The sequence below is a fragment of the Meriones unguiculatus genome, chromosome 11 (genome assembly GCF_030254825.1).
Source record: "Meriones unguiculatus strain TT.TT164.6M chromosome 11, Bangor_MerUng_6.1, whole genome shotgun sequence".
NCBI classification, from domain to species: Eukaryota; Metazoa; Chordata; class Mammalia; order Rodentia; family Muridae; genus Meriones; species Meriones unguiculatus.
This window is the reverse complement of record NC_083359.1, coordinates 35039946-35055553: the sequence shown is the minus strand read 5'-3', so window position 1 is coordinate 35055553 and position 15608 is coordinate 35039946. Positions and strand designations below refer to the sequence as shown.

Below are 15608 nucleotides of genomic sequence, written 5' to 3'. Positions count from 1 at the left end.
CAGCACGGCATAGAGCCAAACACCGTGGCTGTGAAGCCATACAGTATTTCTGAACACAGTATTTTGGTGTCCCTTGTGACATCAGTGCCCTCAAAGCGCTGGGATAACAATGCTTTCCAAGGAGTTCGTATAGCACATGAAGCTGCTGCCTTTCTTTGTTGTCCTGGCAACACAGACCTTCTGACGGGACCTTAGAGATCCAACTCCAGTCATAAACATGGTGAGCAGAGCAGAGCCCAGAAAAGTGGCTTGTCTGAGGTTACACTACTGACCGTTAACTTTCTTGAAATAGAGCTTAAATCTTTTGAATCTTTGAGACAGCATTTCCTCCTAGAGAAATCTCCTTTGTTAAGAAGGTCATCCCTTTCCTGACCACCTACTCGGTGCCAGTTATTAGATAAACAGAGAGGCGCAGGTGCCTGACTAGAAGGGTAGATGTCAGAGCTGAACACGGTGAATATATCCAAGAAACACAAGAGCTCCTTAGGTCCAGAATATGCCTGTTTTTGTTGCATTTGTCTGAATTGTAATAAACAAAGCATTAACAACAAAAAGTTCCTGGCCCAGTGACGGTTGGGGTTTGGAGGTATTGTAATAGGCACCAGAATTTCTTAATTCAATACTGAAGAAAAACTGACCAATTTTCCAACCAGCTTCCCTCCTCACAGATCTCACCAGAGAAGGGCATATCCGTGTGAGCAATACACATTAAACATGCACACAGCCAGACACACAGATGCTCATTTTTATTGAAGGCTTAGGACTAAAAAAACCTCTCATCACACTCAATACAATCTCCTATAGATAAAAGGGCCATCTCCAGCCAGAGAGATGAAGCAATTCTCAGGCAAGCTGGGTCCAAGCTTGATGAAAATAAGGCAGTAGGGTCCCTAGATACAAAAGAATCAAGGCCAAAGCCACATTAAGGGAAAAATATGCATATCCAAATGAGATTAGCCTGTGCTGTGTCTGAGAAAAACAAGCTCACCTTGGCTAGGTGTGCCTTCTTAGATGACCCAGAAAGAAAATTGCTGGGAGCACTCTCTAGGAGGTAAAGTGTAATGAGATGAATTGCTCCAGCCCACATTCTCTCTGCGGGGGCTACAGGAAGTCACCTAATATGCCCCACATCCTAGAGCTGAAGAGCCAGGACAGCAGAGAGCCCTGCTGAGTGAGACCTGGCTGACAACTGAAGCAGGTACAATGGGTTGTGACTTAAGATGAAAGCAAGGGTCGGGTAGAAGATCTTTAGGTGGTGACTGAAGGCATCAAGTTTACAGAGGGGACTATAGGAGATGATATGGGGCTGGAGGAAATGACGGAGTAAATGAGAGACAGGAACGAGAAAGGCATATACAGCTGGCAGCCATACAGCAGGAAACCTGAACATAAGCTCTACCATGGGAATCCAGCCCATTGCTGCCACCACTATGCAGAGACATGCTACCCCAAAGCCAAGCCAACCATGCTGGACACCATCCCCTCACTGGCACGGGCTGCCATAAGCAGTGAAAACAAAGTCTCCCGGCACTTCCCTAGTGCACTGAGATGCCCTTAGATCCAGGATGTGTGTCTGTGTATGAGAGAGAGAGAGAGAGAGAGAGATGCTGTGGCATAATGATGCAGTAGAACCTCTCATATTATGACCACAGAGAATCAAATCTTTCAAGGCAACTTGAACATGGACCAAATGGAAGGAGGCTGGTGAAACAGACTGGGCTGTGTGTTCTCAAAGCAAAGTTCCCCCTATGCCCCCTGTTTTCATGCACAGAACCTGCCCAACCCCCAGTTCCCATCAGAATCCCTTTCATTTCTACACTGTGCAAGTCAGCTGAGCCAGGCACAGGAAATGCATGTCACGTGTTGGTTTAGATTTAAGACCTTTATTTTGTTTGAGCTTTCTTGGGATGGAGAGAGCTGTTCAACCAGAGATGCCAGGAGCAACTAGACTGTTATGTGCATTGAAGCCCGTTTAAAGTTTCTCTGAACTGCTGGCTTGATCTTTCATCAGCTGTCTGTGGGACCCTTCTACCTCAGACACTGACATGGCCAGTGTACTAACCTCTTTAATTCATATTCTTCCTCTCTCTCTACCTCCTCTTTTTCCTCTGCTTCTCCCTTCCTCCCATCTCTCTCTCTGCAAAATAACCCCCACAGGCAGGTAGGCCCTTGTTTATTGGATTCATTTTACTGTGAAAGTTAGGCAGAGCTTAAGTATCAGAAGATTTCCCCAAAGTTTGACAGGTCCTTTTAACCTCCATTCCTATGGCTTTGGGGAGACGGAATAAATGCCAGAAACAGGAAGTATACAACAAAGGCAGGTCTCTGGGCTTCCTCGGCATCCCAGCTCTCTCTCCCAATGCCTAAGTATAGACTGTGAGTTTGTACAGGCACAGTGTATTTCCAACTGCTGACGACTCAGGGACGATTAGGTGTAGTATGGACAGTGAGAGGCTGCATTCACATCCCGCTTCCGAAGTTTCAATTTCCGCAGCTTCCACAAGGCAACAAGGCCCTGAATACATAGGGATCGTGTGAGGATAAAGATGATGCCCCATGGTTTTCAGCACAGTGAACTCTGACAGGTTAGGAAGCACCAAACAAAGGGAGCTAAGACGTCTGGCTCCCACCATCAAGAAGAACTTACTGTGAGACGCATGCTGTGTGCTGCTCACGTAGTCACGTGAAGCTGAACCTCTGGGTGGTCAGCTCAGTCCACAGAGCCTGGGGTAAAAGTGGGCTGAGTCTGGAGATGGCTCAGAGGTTAAGAACACTAGCTGTTCTTCCAAAGGTCCTGAGTTCAATTCCCAGCAACCACAAGGGTGGCTCACAACCATCTATAGTGACATCTGGTGGCCTCTTCTGGTGCGCAGGCACACAAGCATGCAGAATGCTATATAAATAATAAATAAATCTTAAAAAAAAAAGTAGGCTGAGGCATCCCTCAATCAGTTTTCTTGCTTGAGTATCAGGGATGACTTCAATGAATCGTGACACGTAGGAATGGTCAAGATAGAAAACAGCGCTACTGACTTCCAGCCCCACCTTTTTACACAGCCTTTTGATACAGGTAATAGCTGGGCTGGAAGCTGTTATGGAAGTTTTACTTTCTTTAAAAATTCAGTTCCATCATGTAAATACATTTTTGTTTTAATCCGGAGTATGGGGTTTTAGTTTGGGCTTTAGTTTGTCCACAGCTGATAACTGCCTCCTGCGGGGCGTGGTCTGTGCCAGCTGGTAACGGCCTGCCTCATGCAGCACGGAGCTGGACGTGGCCTAGGACTATGAGGAAGATAAATAGGAGATCCCAGAGAGAGAAAGGGAGCAGGTGGCAGTTTGGAGAGAACGGAAACTGAAGGTGTGCAGGCGTGGAGAGACACTTTGTGGACCAGCAGCTTGGAGGAGATAGATGGAGGAGACTGCTTGCTATGTTTGCTGTTGAAGGGGGTTGGTATAGCCCCCAAAAGAACCCATTGACCCTAAAGAGCTGGGATAAGTAACAGGGTCTGCAGACCCTCTCCCCACTAACCTTCTCTCTCTTACCTAGGGTTAAAGGGTTTGTGGAAGGGAGGTAGAGGTATAAATATCCCAAGTAAAATAGAGTTTAAAAATGAGCACATCAGGAAACAGTTATTGATGGTGAGGATAGTGACACTCCACCTATGAGACCCTTACTAACTGCCAGGCCTCTCCCTCATGTGTGAACTGTTCCACTTAATATGCGCAGCAAAGCAGTGAGGAATCCATGCTGCCTTTGCCTCCAATAGATGAGAGCCAGATGCTGCTAGGGGTAAAGGGTCCTGGTGGAGGTGGAAACATCAGGTCCTGATTCCGGCCTTTGTTTTGAACAACCATTCTGGACTGCGCCTAACTGGAGAATGGAAAGTGTCTGTTTTAAAATTTCCCCTCTTCAGCTGAAGCTTTAATTAGAGTCTCATTTGCCTTTGGGTAATTGGCTTTCCTCTTTCCTCTGCTGTCTGATTCCACTCGGCAATCTTTCCAGTCTGGCTAGTGCCACACAGCAAACCTCCTCTGGCTACCCAGGACTACTGAGGACTCTCAGTGCCCTTCATGTTGGAGCTCTTCAGTTCCACCTCAAGAAAACCTCAGCCTGCTTTGTGCTGAGTTTATGATAGAGAGAGCGAGAAGAGAAAAGCCTCCATGATGGTGTGTGTGCACTTGACGCACAACGCACAAATACATAGCTGTATGCGCAGGTGTGAGGAAGTTTCAGGTTATGTGTACCAGAGAGAATTTCTAACAAGGTGGAATAAGGAAGACTCAAAACCCCAGATGTTCCAGAGAAATCTGGTAACATTTATGACCAATGAGCAAACAGGATGATGACCTATCTGTTAAAGGTATGCATGCTGGTAGGTTTCTAGCATATGACATAATGAATCTATATGTTTATAAATAACAAAATATGTTATTACTTATGGGCCACTGCTATAATGGCAACGCATTCCCTGTAGTTCCCAGATAAGGACAAGACTGTCAAACTATGCCTCAGTTATGCAAAATATTCAAGATAAATAAAACAGAGTTTAGTTACAAACCATGACACCATAGATGCATCAATGTGTCTCCAAATAGTCTATATAAATTTTACAATGTTTGGGTAACAACACTACCTTCTATTAGTTGTCATTTTTCTGGCTCAGGAGAACATCTCAGAGATGCCTGACAGAGCCAGCCTGTGGTCTGAGGCCCAACATTAAGGGTCCTTGCCAAGCAAGAATAAACCCTGAATTCTCCTGAGATTTGAGAGGAGGCTGTCTGCAGCTCTGACCTTCCAGGGTCCTCCAGACTGTTGTCCAGATGGCACCCATCTCACATTCTTCATGTCTCCCTAGGTCTGGGCATCACCCTACCTCCTCTGTAAACCTGTCTCCAACATGACAAATCCCTGTTCTCACTGAATTCTGCTGATAGTCATTCTTAGAGAATAAACATAATTTGTAAAATTACATTAAAAATGAATGCATAATAAATGTATAAAAAATTCCACACATTTATCAAAGCCTTATAAACAATGATTATAAATTTACCCAGGCAGCTGATATCCTGAATCTGTGTGGGTCTTGCTCAGTGGCATTCGAAAGTAAATCAACAGGACAACCCTACCTGCTTTCCTGGAGATCTGCCAGCACCAGGGACACCTACCTCAAGCCTAGCTCGCCAATCCCCTGAAAGCACACCAAACAGCTATAAACTGTACCCCATATCTTGTGCTCCATTTCCCATCCAACAACTCTGCCTGCTATTTCAGCAACCTGCCAGCACCACATACACCAGGTAAGAACTCGCCCCAAGACTGTGCCCATGAATCCCCTGAAAGCATACCTAACAGCTATAAACTGAACCCTATACTCTGTGTTCCATTTTCTACCCCACAACTCAGCCTGATTTCCCAGAGGCCATACAGGCACCTGGGATCCCAGGCCATATTAGTAATAGGGACCCCAGAGTCAACTTTAGCACCCCAAATTCCAGAAACCACACAGGCCACAAAAATCTCAGCAGAGACACCCTATTGGACCTGAAGACTCACTGGTCACCAGAACTTCAGGTCACTCAGGTCAAAAGACTGAGAGGAAACAGAAACCAAAGGGAAAACAATAAAAAATATACCTATCCAAAAAAAGATAAACTCAGAAATCAGCACCTGAATCTGTAATAACCACAAAAACCCAGATTGACCGAAGGCCAGCACAAGAACACAGTCAACAACAGCCAAGGCAATATGGCACCGACAGAGCACAGCCATCCTACTACAGCAGCAAGCCCTGAATATCCTAACACAACTGAGAAGCACAACAAAATTATCTTAAATCCAATCTTACGAAGATGACAGAGGTCTTTAAAGAGGAAATGAATAAACCCCTTAAAGAAATACAGGTAACTATCATCAAACAGGTAAAGAAAACAAACAAAACAGTTTAACAACTGAAAATGGAAACAGAAGCAATAAAGAAAAGACAAAGTGAAGGAATCCTGGAGATGGAAAACTTAGGTAAAAGAACAGGAACTACAGATTTCAGCATCACCAACTGAATGAAAGAGATGGAAGGGAGAATCTCAGGCCTAGAAGATACAAGCAAAGAAATCAATAGATTGGTGAAAGAAAATGTTAAATCTAAAAAGTTTCTGACATAAAATATCCAGGAAATCTGGAACACTATGAAAAAATGAAGCCTATGAATAATAGGAATAGAAGAAGTCTATTCCCCCCTCAAAATATTTTCAACAAAATCATAGAAGAAATTTTCCCCTACCTAAAGAAAGAGATGCCTATAAATGTAAAAGAAACTTACAGAACCCCAAATAGATTGGACCAGAAAATTTTAGACCAATTTTCCTTATGAACATTGATGCAAAAATACTTAATACTCACAAACTGAATCCAATAACACATCAAAAACCTCATCCACCATGATCAAGTAGGCTTCATCCCAGAGATTCAGGGATGGTTCAACATATGAAAATCCATCAATGTAATCCACCATATAAACTGAAAGAAAAATACCACATGATCATCTAATTAGATGCTGAAAATGCCTACAACAAAATCAATCACCCTTTCATGATAAAAGTCTTGGAGTGATCAGGACACAAGGCATATATTTAAACACAATAAAGGCAATGTACAGCAAGTCTATAGCCAACATCAAATTAAATAGAGAGAAATTCAAAGCAATTCCACTAAAATAAGGGACAAGACAAGGCTGTCCATTCCATTAGTATCTACGCAATATAGTACACGAAGTTTTAGCTACAACAATAAAACAGCTAGAGGAGATCAAGGAAATACAAATTGGAAAAAAAGAAGTCAAAGTATTTCTATTTGTAGATGATATGATAGTATATGTAAGTGACCCCTAAAACTCTACTAGGGAAATTCTATAGCTGAGAAACACCTTCAACAAAGTGGCTGGGTACAAAATCAACTAAAAAAAAAAAAATCAGTAGCTCTCCTGTATACAAATGACAAACAGTCTGAGAAAGAAATTAGGGAAACTACACCTTTCACAACAGGCACAAATAATATATAATATCTTGGTGACACTCTAACCAAGCAAGTGAAAGACCTATATTACAAGAACTTTAAGTCTTTGAAGAAAAACTTGAAGAACACATCAGAAAATAGATGTCCCGTGCTTATGGATTGGTAGGATTAACATAGAAAAAATGGCCAACTTACCGAAAGCAATCTACAGAGTCAGTGCAATTCCCATCAAAATATCAATACAATTCTTTACAGACCTTGAAAGAATTCTATACTTCATATGGAAAAACCAAAAACTCATAATAGATAAAACAATCCTGTACAATAAAAGAATTTCTGAAAGCATCTCCATCCCTGACTTTAAGCTGCACTATAGAACAATGGTAAAAAACACATACAAACAAACAAACAAACAAACAAACAAAAACCATGGGATTGGCATAAAAAACAGGCAGGTTGATCAAAATAACTGAGTCAAAGACCCCGCAGTAAACCCACACACCTATGGACATTTGATTTTTGACAAAAAAGCCAAAACTATACAATGAAACAAAGAAAGCGTGTTCAACAAATGCTGCTAGTTTAACTGATGTCTGCATGCAGAAGTATGCAAATAGATCCATATTTATCACCCTTCACAAAACTCAAGTCAAAGTGGATCAAAGACCTCGACATGAAACCAGAAACACTAAATCTGATAGAAGAGAAAGTGGGGAACATCTTTAAACTTATTGGCACATGAAACAACTTTCTGAACACAAACACCTCAGGCACTAAGATCAACAATTAATAAGTGGGGCCTCATGAAACTTAAAGGCTTCTATAACACAAAGGACACTATCAAAAATAAAAATAAAAAGGAAGCCAACAGAATGGGAAAACATCTTCACCAACCCTACGACAAACAGAGGGGTAATATAGAAAATATATACAGAACTCAAGAAACTAGATAGCAACAAAACAAATAATCCAATTTTTAAAATGGAGTACTTACCTAAACAGAAGATTTTTGACAAAGGAATCTCTAATGGTCGAGAAGCACTTTAAAAAATGTTCAACATCCTTAGTCATCAGGGAAATGCAAATCAAAATGATTTTGAGATTCCATCAGACACCCATCAGAATGGCTAAGATCAAAAACTCAAGGGAGAGCTCATGCTGGTGAGGATGTGGAGCAGGGACACTCCTCCATTGCACGGAGTGCGAACTTATACAACAACTTTGGAAATCTGTTTAGTGGTTTCTCAGAAAATTGGGAATAGCTTTATAGCACTCCTGGGCATATACCCAAAAGGTACTCCACCATACCACAAGGACACTTGCTTAACTATGTTCATAACAGCTTTCTTCATAATAGCCAGAAATTGGAAACAACTTAGATGTCCTTTAACCCAAGAATAAATAGAAGAAAAATGTGGCACATTTACACAGTGGAATATTACTTAGCTATTAAAAACAATAACATCATGAAATTTGCAGACAAATGGATGGAACTAGAAAATAGCATCCTGATAGAGGAAACCCAAACCCAGGAAGACAAACATGGAATGTATTCACTTACAGGTAGATATTATCCTAATGTGCAGGATAACCATGCTATAATCTACAGACCCCAAAAAGCTAAGAAACAAGGAAGGCCCAAGGTGGGGACACTTGGATCTTAGTGAGGAGAGGACAGAGAATAGACATTGGGGGGACTGGGTGGAGGAACATGGGGAGAGGGGAATAGGAAGGATATCATTGGGGGAGGCTGGAGGGAGAGATGACTGGGAGATATGAAATTCATGGTAGGAGGTGTCTCTGGGAGGAGCTAGAAACCTGGGACAATGAAACTTCCCAGGAATCTATGAGGGTGACCTTAGCTAGCTAAGACTCCTAGCAATCACTGGGGGATATAGTAGCTGCAATGATCTCCTATAACCAGAAAAAAACTTCTAATGGAGGAACTGAGACACCAGCCCAGTCATAAAAACTTTGACCCACAATTTGTCCTGCCTACAAGATGCACAAGGGTAAAGATGGAGCAGAAATTGAGGGAATGACCAACCAATGAACGGCCCAGCTTGAGAACTCATGCCATGACAGAGAGCCCATTCCTGACACTATTAGTGATGTTATGTTATGCTTGCAAACAGGAGCCTAGTATAGCTATCATCTGAGAGGCTTTACTCAGCAAATGATGGTAACAACTGCAGAGACACACAACCAAACATTAGGTGGAGCTTGGGGAATCCTGTGAAAGGGGGTGAGGAAGGAAGGCTTGAAGGAGCCAGAGAGGTCAAGAACACCACAGGAAAACCTGAAGAATCAACTGACCTGGGCCCATAGGGGATAACTGAGTCTGAACCACTAATCAGAGAGCATACATGGGACAGACTTAGGCCCCTACACATATGTAACAGATGTGTAACTTGGTCTTCATGTGGGACACCCTAACAGCAGGTGCAGAGGCTGTCTCTGACTCTGTTTCCTGCCTTTGAACCCCTATCTCCCAACTTGGCTGCCTTGTCTAACCTCAGTAGGAGAAGATGCACCTGTAACTTGATATGCCAAGGTGATTTACATCCATTGGATGTCTCCCCTTTTTCTGAAGAGAAAGGAAAGAGCGAGGAAGTGGGGAAAGAAGGTGAGTGGAAGGGACTGGGAGGAAAGGAGGGAAGGGAAGCTGTGATCCAGATGTAAAGTAAATTAATTAATTTTTAAAAAAGCAAATCAGCAGATTTCAATTAAAAACTCACATGGAACTACTCTCCCCCCCCAAAAAAAAGTGTGAACAAGACAGCAAGTAATGGGTACTGACTGTCCCCTGCCCTCCTCACTCTCCTCTAGCTAAGCATCATTGACCATTTCTACTCTTGTTCCCTTAGAGAACTATTCCTATATAAACTGACATTTGTGACATACAGGGAAGGATCAAAGGAAGGCCATATGGTACAGTGTCTTAGAGGAAAATATAAGCAACAACAATAACAACACAATGACAACAACACAACAACAACAAAATCCTACTTCCCTGTACTGTGACTTCCCACCAAGGTTGTTAAACGAGATGATGTGTGGAAAGCTATGCAGAGCATGTCACAAAATAATAATCAAACAAATGGTAGCCATAAAATCATTTGTCTCGGAATTTCTATTATATTTACATGTTCCAAATATTAAAAAAAAGTCAGGCTTTTAAATAAATATTACTTCAAATCAAATGAAGCAGTTGCTGGATTTCAATTCGATCATACTGTAGTCTTAAGAACTCTTCTATTTAGAAAAATATCAGGAATTAAAAATAGCAATAGCAAACATTAATGGTCAATTTAAAAGTCTCAGAATGTTCTAAAACCTGCCTCACTATAATTCAAACTGTTCATGAGTAGAATTTTACAGTAAAAACCAAAACCAGGATGTTGGGGTAAACACAAAATCTCATGAGCATTTATGTAAACTCCCACATGATGCTTCCATTAACAGAATCATTTCAACATTAAAAAAGACTCTTGTGTAATATGAATAGAAAGGCATAACCACCCTAAAAGAGGTAGCCTGAACTGCCATTAAAGACAGGACCTGGGATATTTTTCTTCCCTAAGTTAATTGTGCTTCACAGTGTCATTAGAACATGCCATTCTAAGTATTTTTGTGAGTTCAAGAGGGATTTTTGTCTTTGATTTAACTCCGATATATTTTTTAACTTCAGCCCCCGCCGTTCCCCCAGAAGACACTTTTATAAATGTCTCCTGGATTTGCTCTGCTGCTTATTAAACCACTCTCATCTCTGATTCTAGATCTGAAGGCTTCTCTGTGAGACTCTCCGCAATCAGTCACAAACGGGAAGAAAAGATGGGAGGGAGAGTTCTCAGATCTGCAGAGGGATGGGGGCACCTGGAGCTGGACATGACTTAACAGCAGTGAAGATGGGCAAAATGGCCTCCCTATTTGAAGATCTTTGATGTCTTTAAACGTTCTGATGAGAAGCTTAAATCCTCAAAACTCAAGGACACCTTCTTGAAGAAACAAAATTGGCTCTAATACTTAAAGCCTTTGAACTTTTCCGGGGTCCTGAGATGGGCTATGGTAACTAAAGACATTACATAATCTCTCTTCAGGGGAAGCAGCTTCTGTGAAATGGTCCTATTCCTTGCCTTAAATGGTGAAAGAAATTTGGGGATGTTATTGTGAGTTACAGGATGATAGCTTAGACAGATTTTCATTGTTGGAGTTGTTCTGGAAGACCTTGTCAAAGCTCATCATTGAATGGGTCATGTGATCTGCTGAGGCTCACACAGGAGCTTAGTTGGGATAACACATGTGACCGTGGAACACAACGCCTGCTGCATAGTAAGCACTCAGTAAATCTCAGCTGCTGATGCTGATGAAATTGTTGCTATCACAACAGAGGTTTCCCCAGTCCCAGTCCAATGTTGTAAAGAAATTCGATGAAGCTGACCCTATTGGGCTCCAGCTAGCTTTTTGGCATAAGGAAAATTATTTCTCTCATAACTGAGCAAGTCTAAGCCTCCAGAAGGTTAAGTGTTATGTCTTGGTACATAATTCCCATGGTGCTCGTATCACTCCAGAGCCTAATACGTAGATGTCTTGGTGGGAAGAAACTGTCCCTTTTTTCTGAACTTTCTGACCCTTTAGTGCTCAACCAACCATAGTGCCAAGGACCAGGGCAGCTAGCATACTGTGGACAGGGGATTAAGTCCCAGCTGTGGAAAACCCTGCTCTCAGCCTCCAAGTAGGACAATGGCTCCAAAACATAAAATTATTTTAGCACTGAAAAGGAGAGACTTCCCAAAAGGAGAAACGGGGGTAACATGGATGGGTCGGAAGAAAAGGAAACCATATTTGTGTGTGAGATTTTCCCCAAGTATAGACTGGGTTAAGAACCTAGATGTCATAAATAAAACTATAAAACTCTTAATAAAATATATGTAAATACATTTTTGACTTTGTAATTGAGAAAGATTTCTGAAGCGTGAAATAAAGAAATTTGGCTATTAAAATGATTGATGAAGTAATAATTTCTCTTCCTAAAACTGTATTTCAAAATGAAGAGAATGGTTAGGAATAGGATATTTCTAAGTCAACAAAACAAGAGTGTGAAGAATATAGAAAATAGACCAGGATCAGTAAGAGAAATACAAATCTTAGGCTTTGGATGTGAAGTCCACAGGTTCAAACACATAGGTTCATGTATTTGAACTCTTGATCCCCAGCTGGTGGCCCTATCATGGAAGATGGAGGAAATTTTTTTTTGGCAGGGCCTTGCTGGAGGTTTGGGTCACTGGGTTTTTAGGGTATGTCCTCACTTTCAATTCATTTTCTGCCTCCCAACTGCTGATTAAATGTGATGGAACACATTTCACCCTCCTGCCACCATCCATCCCTTCCCCACCATGATGGACTGCGACCATCCAAACTGTAAGCCAAAATGAACTCCCCCTCATATAAATTGTTTCTCGCCAGATATCTGGTCACAGCAGAAAGGAAAATAACTAACAATGCAACAATTAACCCAGTAAGAAAATGGACACGATTTGCAAATGGGCATACAAATTACATGTAGCACAGAAATACCAGGAGAGATGGCTAGCGGCACGGTTAATCAGGGGAACAAACACTAAAAGAATGAGGACTTATTTATTTTTTAAGGCAAAACTAAGAAATGGGCTAATGCTGTATGCAGAAGAGTGTACCTATTCATGGATTGTCTCCTGGGTTGCTGGTGGAAACATGCATTGGTACAGCCACCTTTAGCAAATAGTTTGACACCATCTGCTGAAGCAAAATGTTCAGACAGACCCCTCCTACGATCAAGTAAATCATCCAGTATTTATAACCCCCAGAGAAATCCTTCAGTATTTACAAAATACTTGAATAAGACTTTTCATACCAGGAAACCTTACAAGAGAGAAAAAAAAATGGCAACAAATGTTTAAAACCCGTGCTTAAAATGGAATGCGTGAGTGAATAAATTTGATTTCCTCACACAAAAGATCTTTCCAGTATCAAACAATAAACTACAGCAGCTTATGAAATGGGTGGATCTCGGGAGATATTAAATGGAAAAATTTCCCAATTACCAATAGTTCAAAAGTTCAAATAACTAAAACACTAGCAATAGCTATAAATTCAGTATAATTGCATGAGAAGGAAAGCGGCAAGATGATGGGTGGATTCAAGAATCTGGCTGCTCACTAGGAAGGGGAGGGTCAGGGTTATAGAGAAGCAACTGCCAACTTTCTAGTTTCTGCTGGGAGTATGGGATGGATGGGTGCTCGTTGCGTTATTAGTGGAAACAAACAGAGTATGGAGCATGCAGAGCAGGTGAAGCCCTGAGCGAATGTGTGTTGTTGATATGAGCTTGATCACCTTTAGGACCCAGTACCTCAGATACAGAGTAATGATAATGCCTTCTTTAAAGCAGGCCCAAAGAAATTACCAGAACCTTTTCTTAGCTTGTCTGCAGGTGCTGACCATGTGTACTTCTCCCTGGATAGGGGCCCAACCTCTCTGTTAGAATCCTGAGGACTGGCATCACGCCTATCCCTCCTTAGACTTTTAGAGCCTGCATATTTGGTACAGGGTCCCTGCTATCATTCAGGCAAAGGTTTCAGCTGTATCTAAGCTTTGAAGACTCTATCTCAAAGACCAAACATCTTGCTTTGCTCCCTTTTTTTGAATCCTAGATGCATTTCTGAGCATATTAAACTTTCTATTGTCAAGCCTCTCCCTCCATTCTGGTCTACTATCATAGCTCCAAGGGAAAGGGCTAAGGAAGGGCATAAGACAGAAGGGACAGACCAGCTGCTGTTTCATCTGGCATGGAGAGCCAGAGCCACAGACATGCGTGTATCTAAAATCCTTTCTTAGGCGAAATCCTCAGGAGAAGCTGTTATAAATAAAATTTAAAGGAAATGCCAAAGGCAGTCTGTCTTCTCTGTCCTAAATGAATACCCATGGCAGGGCTCAGATGTCATTTGGGGGAGATGGAGTGGACTACTTTGCTTAACCTAGAGCCATGAAGCATTTCTCATTGTAATTTTAAGTTGCCATTGTACAAAGACAAGGCAATACCGAAGGAAGAGGAAAACCACCAACATTAAAGCAAGCTGTTTCATCTTCTCTGCAGATGGGCACGGGGCACTATATGCACAGTTGTGAGAGCTGTCCTCCCAGCACAGCCCTGCATCTGGCCTACCGTAGGGACAGGGAAAGTGTTGAATGGGACCAACCTGAATTGCATGAGCCATCAGGGAACTCTGCAGAGACACTGAGTGGACAGGCCTTGACAGGAGGGAATAGGAAGGCTGAAAAACTCCAGGCAGTAGACAAAGAGGAGAAGTATGCAAATGTGTGTAAGGCAGGTGAGAAAGCAGGCCCGCCATAAAGCTAGAGCCTGTCCTAGGTGTGGGATGGGATCTCCCATGCACACATTTTCCTCATGATCAAGCCTGATGTCAGCAGCCTCTTCAGACTGTCTGCTGCAGATGAGCTGCAGGCTCAGTCTTACAAGCCCATCCCCCAGCCCTCCCCTCCCCCCACCCCACACATGCCCTCATCCATCAGAGTGAGATGCCCAGAACTTTGAACAGGGCTGGCTAGGGGGCAGTGGAAGAGAACAAAGTCCCTCAGGGGAACTGGTGAGACATGGTTTCAAATAAAAAAAGGAAGAACGTATAACCAAATAAAATATTAAGACAAAACACAGCAAAGTAGGAATAAAAGATGGATTTTGATTTTTGGATGACTTGTGCTCTGAATCCAGTTTTAAAACATAGTAGCAGCAAGAGGCAAGGATGAGCTCAAAACAAAAAGGCTCCTTGAGTGTCCTTCCTAATGTGGCTTTACCCCGCAGGCTGTAGGTGGAATGGGCAGATATGTTGCTGCAGTCTGAGATGGATAAGTGCCACTCTGCTCTGTCCTTTTGCTGTCTTCCTCCTGTGAAGCATCAGGTACCAACTGATTTAACTTCTACGGGGACAAAAAGCCTGTGACCTTCATTAGAGAAATACAACTTCAGAGTATTCAAACCCCTGGGGTGTGAAGGGAGATTCGTTATCCCAGACCCACGTTCTAAAACACCAATATATATTGTGCATCCTTTGCTCTCATTGTCTTAAACATGTCCTGACTTTCTAGGCTTCAGTTATCCCAAATATAAGACAAAAATGATAATGCATAAATCAAGTTACAAGAATATGATAGATGTTTCTGTTCTAAGCATCATTGACTTTAAAAAAAAAAAACTGCTGCTTTTTTTTTTTTGTGTGTGTGTACCTAGATGGATTTATGGATTTATGAACACTACAAGTGTGCAGGCACCTGCGGAGGTTGGGGGACATTGCAGCCCCTGAACTGAGGTCATAGTTGGTGGTGAGCCATCTGCTATGAGTCTTGGGAACCAAACCTGAGTCCTGCAGAAGAGCCGTAAGCACAGTTGACTGGTGAGCTATCTCTCCAGTGTCCGTGGCTGGCATTGAATTGGTACTCCGCTCCAGCAGGATGTTGTTTTTATGCTAGGGTCATTACTATCACACAACAGATGCAGCAAGTACTTTTTAATATGCGGCTAGCCCATCTTAGGGTTTCCTGCTCC

The 15608-nt window shown here is 42.2% G+C and overlaps 1 protein-coding gene across 1 annotated transcript in view; it reads right to left on the bottom strand.

The window, feature by feature from the left end:
- The window catches only part of Dock2 (dedicator of cytokinesis 2), a 405024-nt gene that overhangs the window by 259110 nt on the left and 130306 nt on the right, over positions 1-15608 (bottom strand). The window lies entirely within an intron of this gene.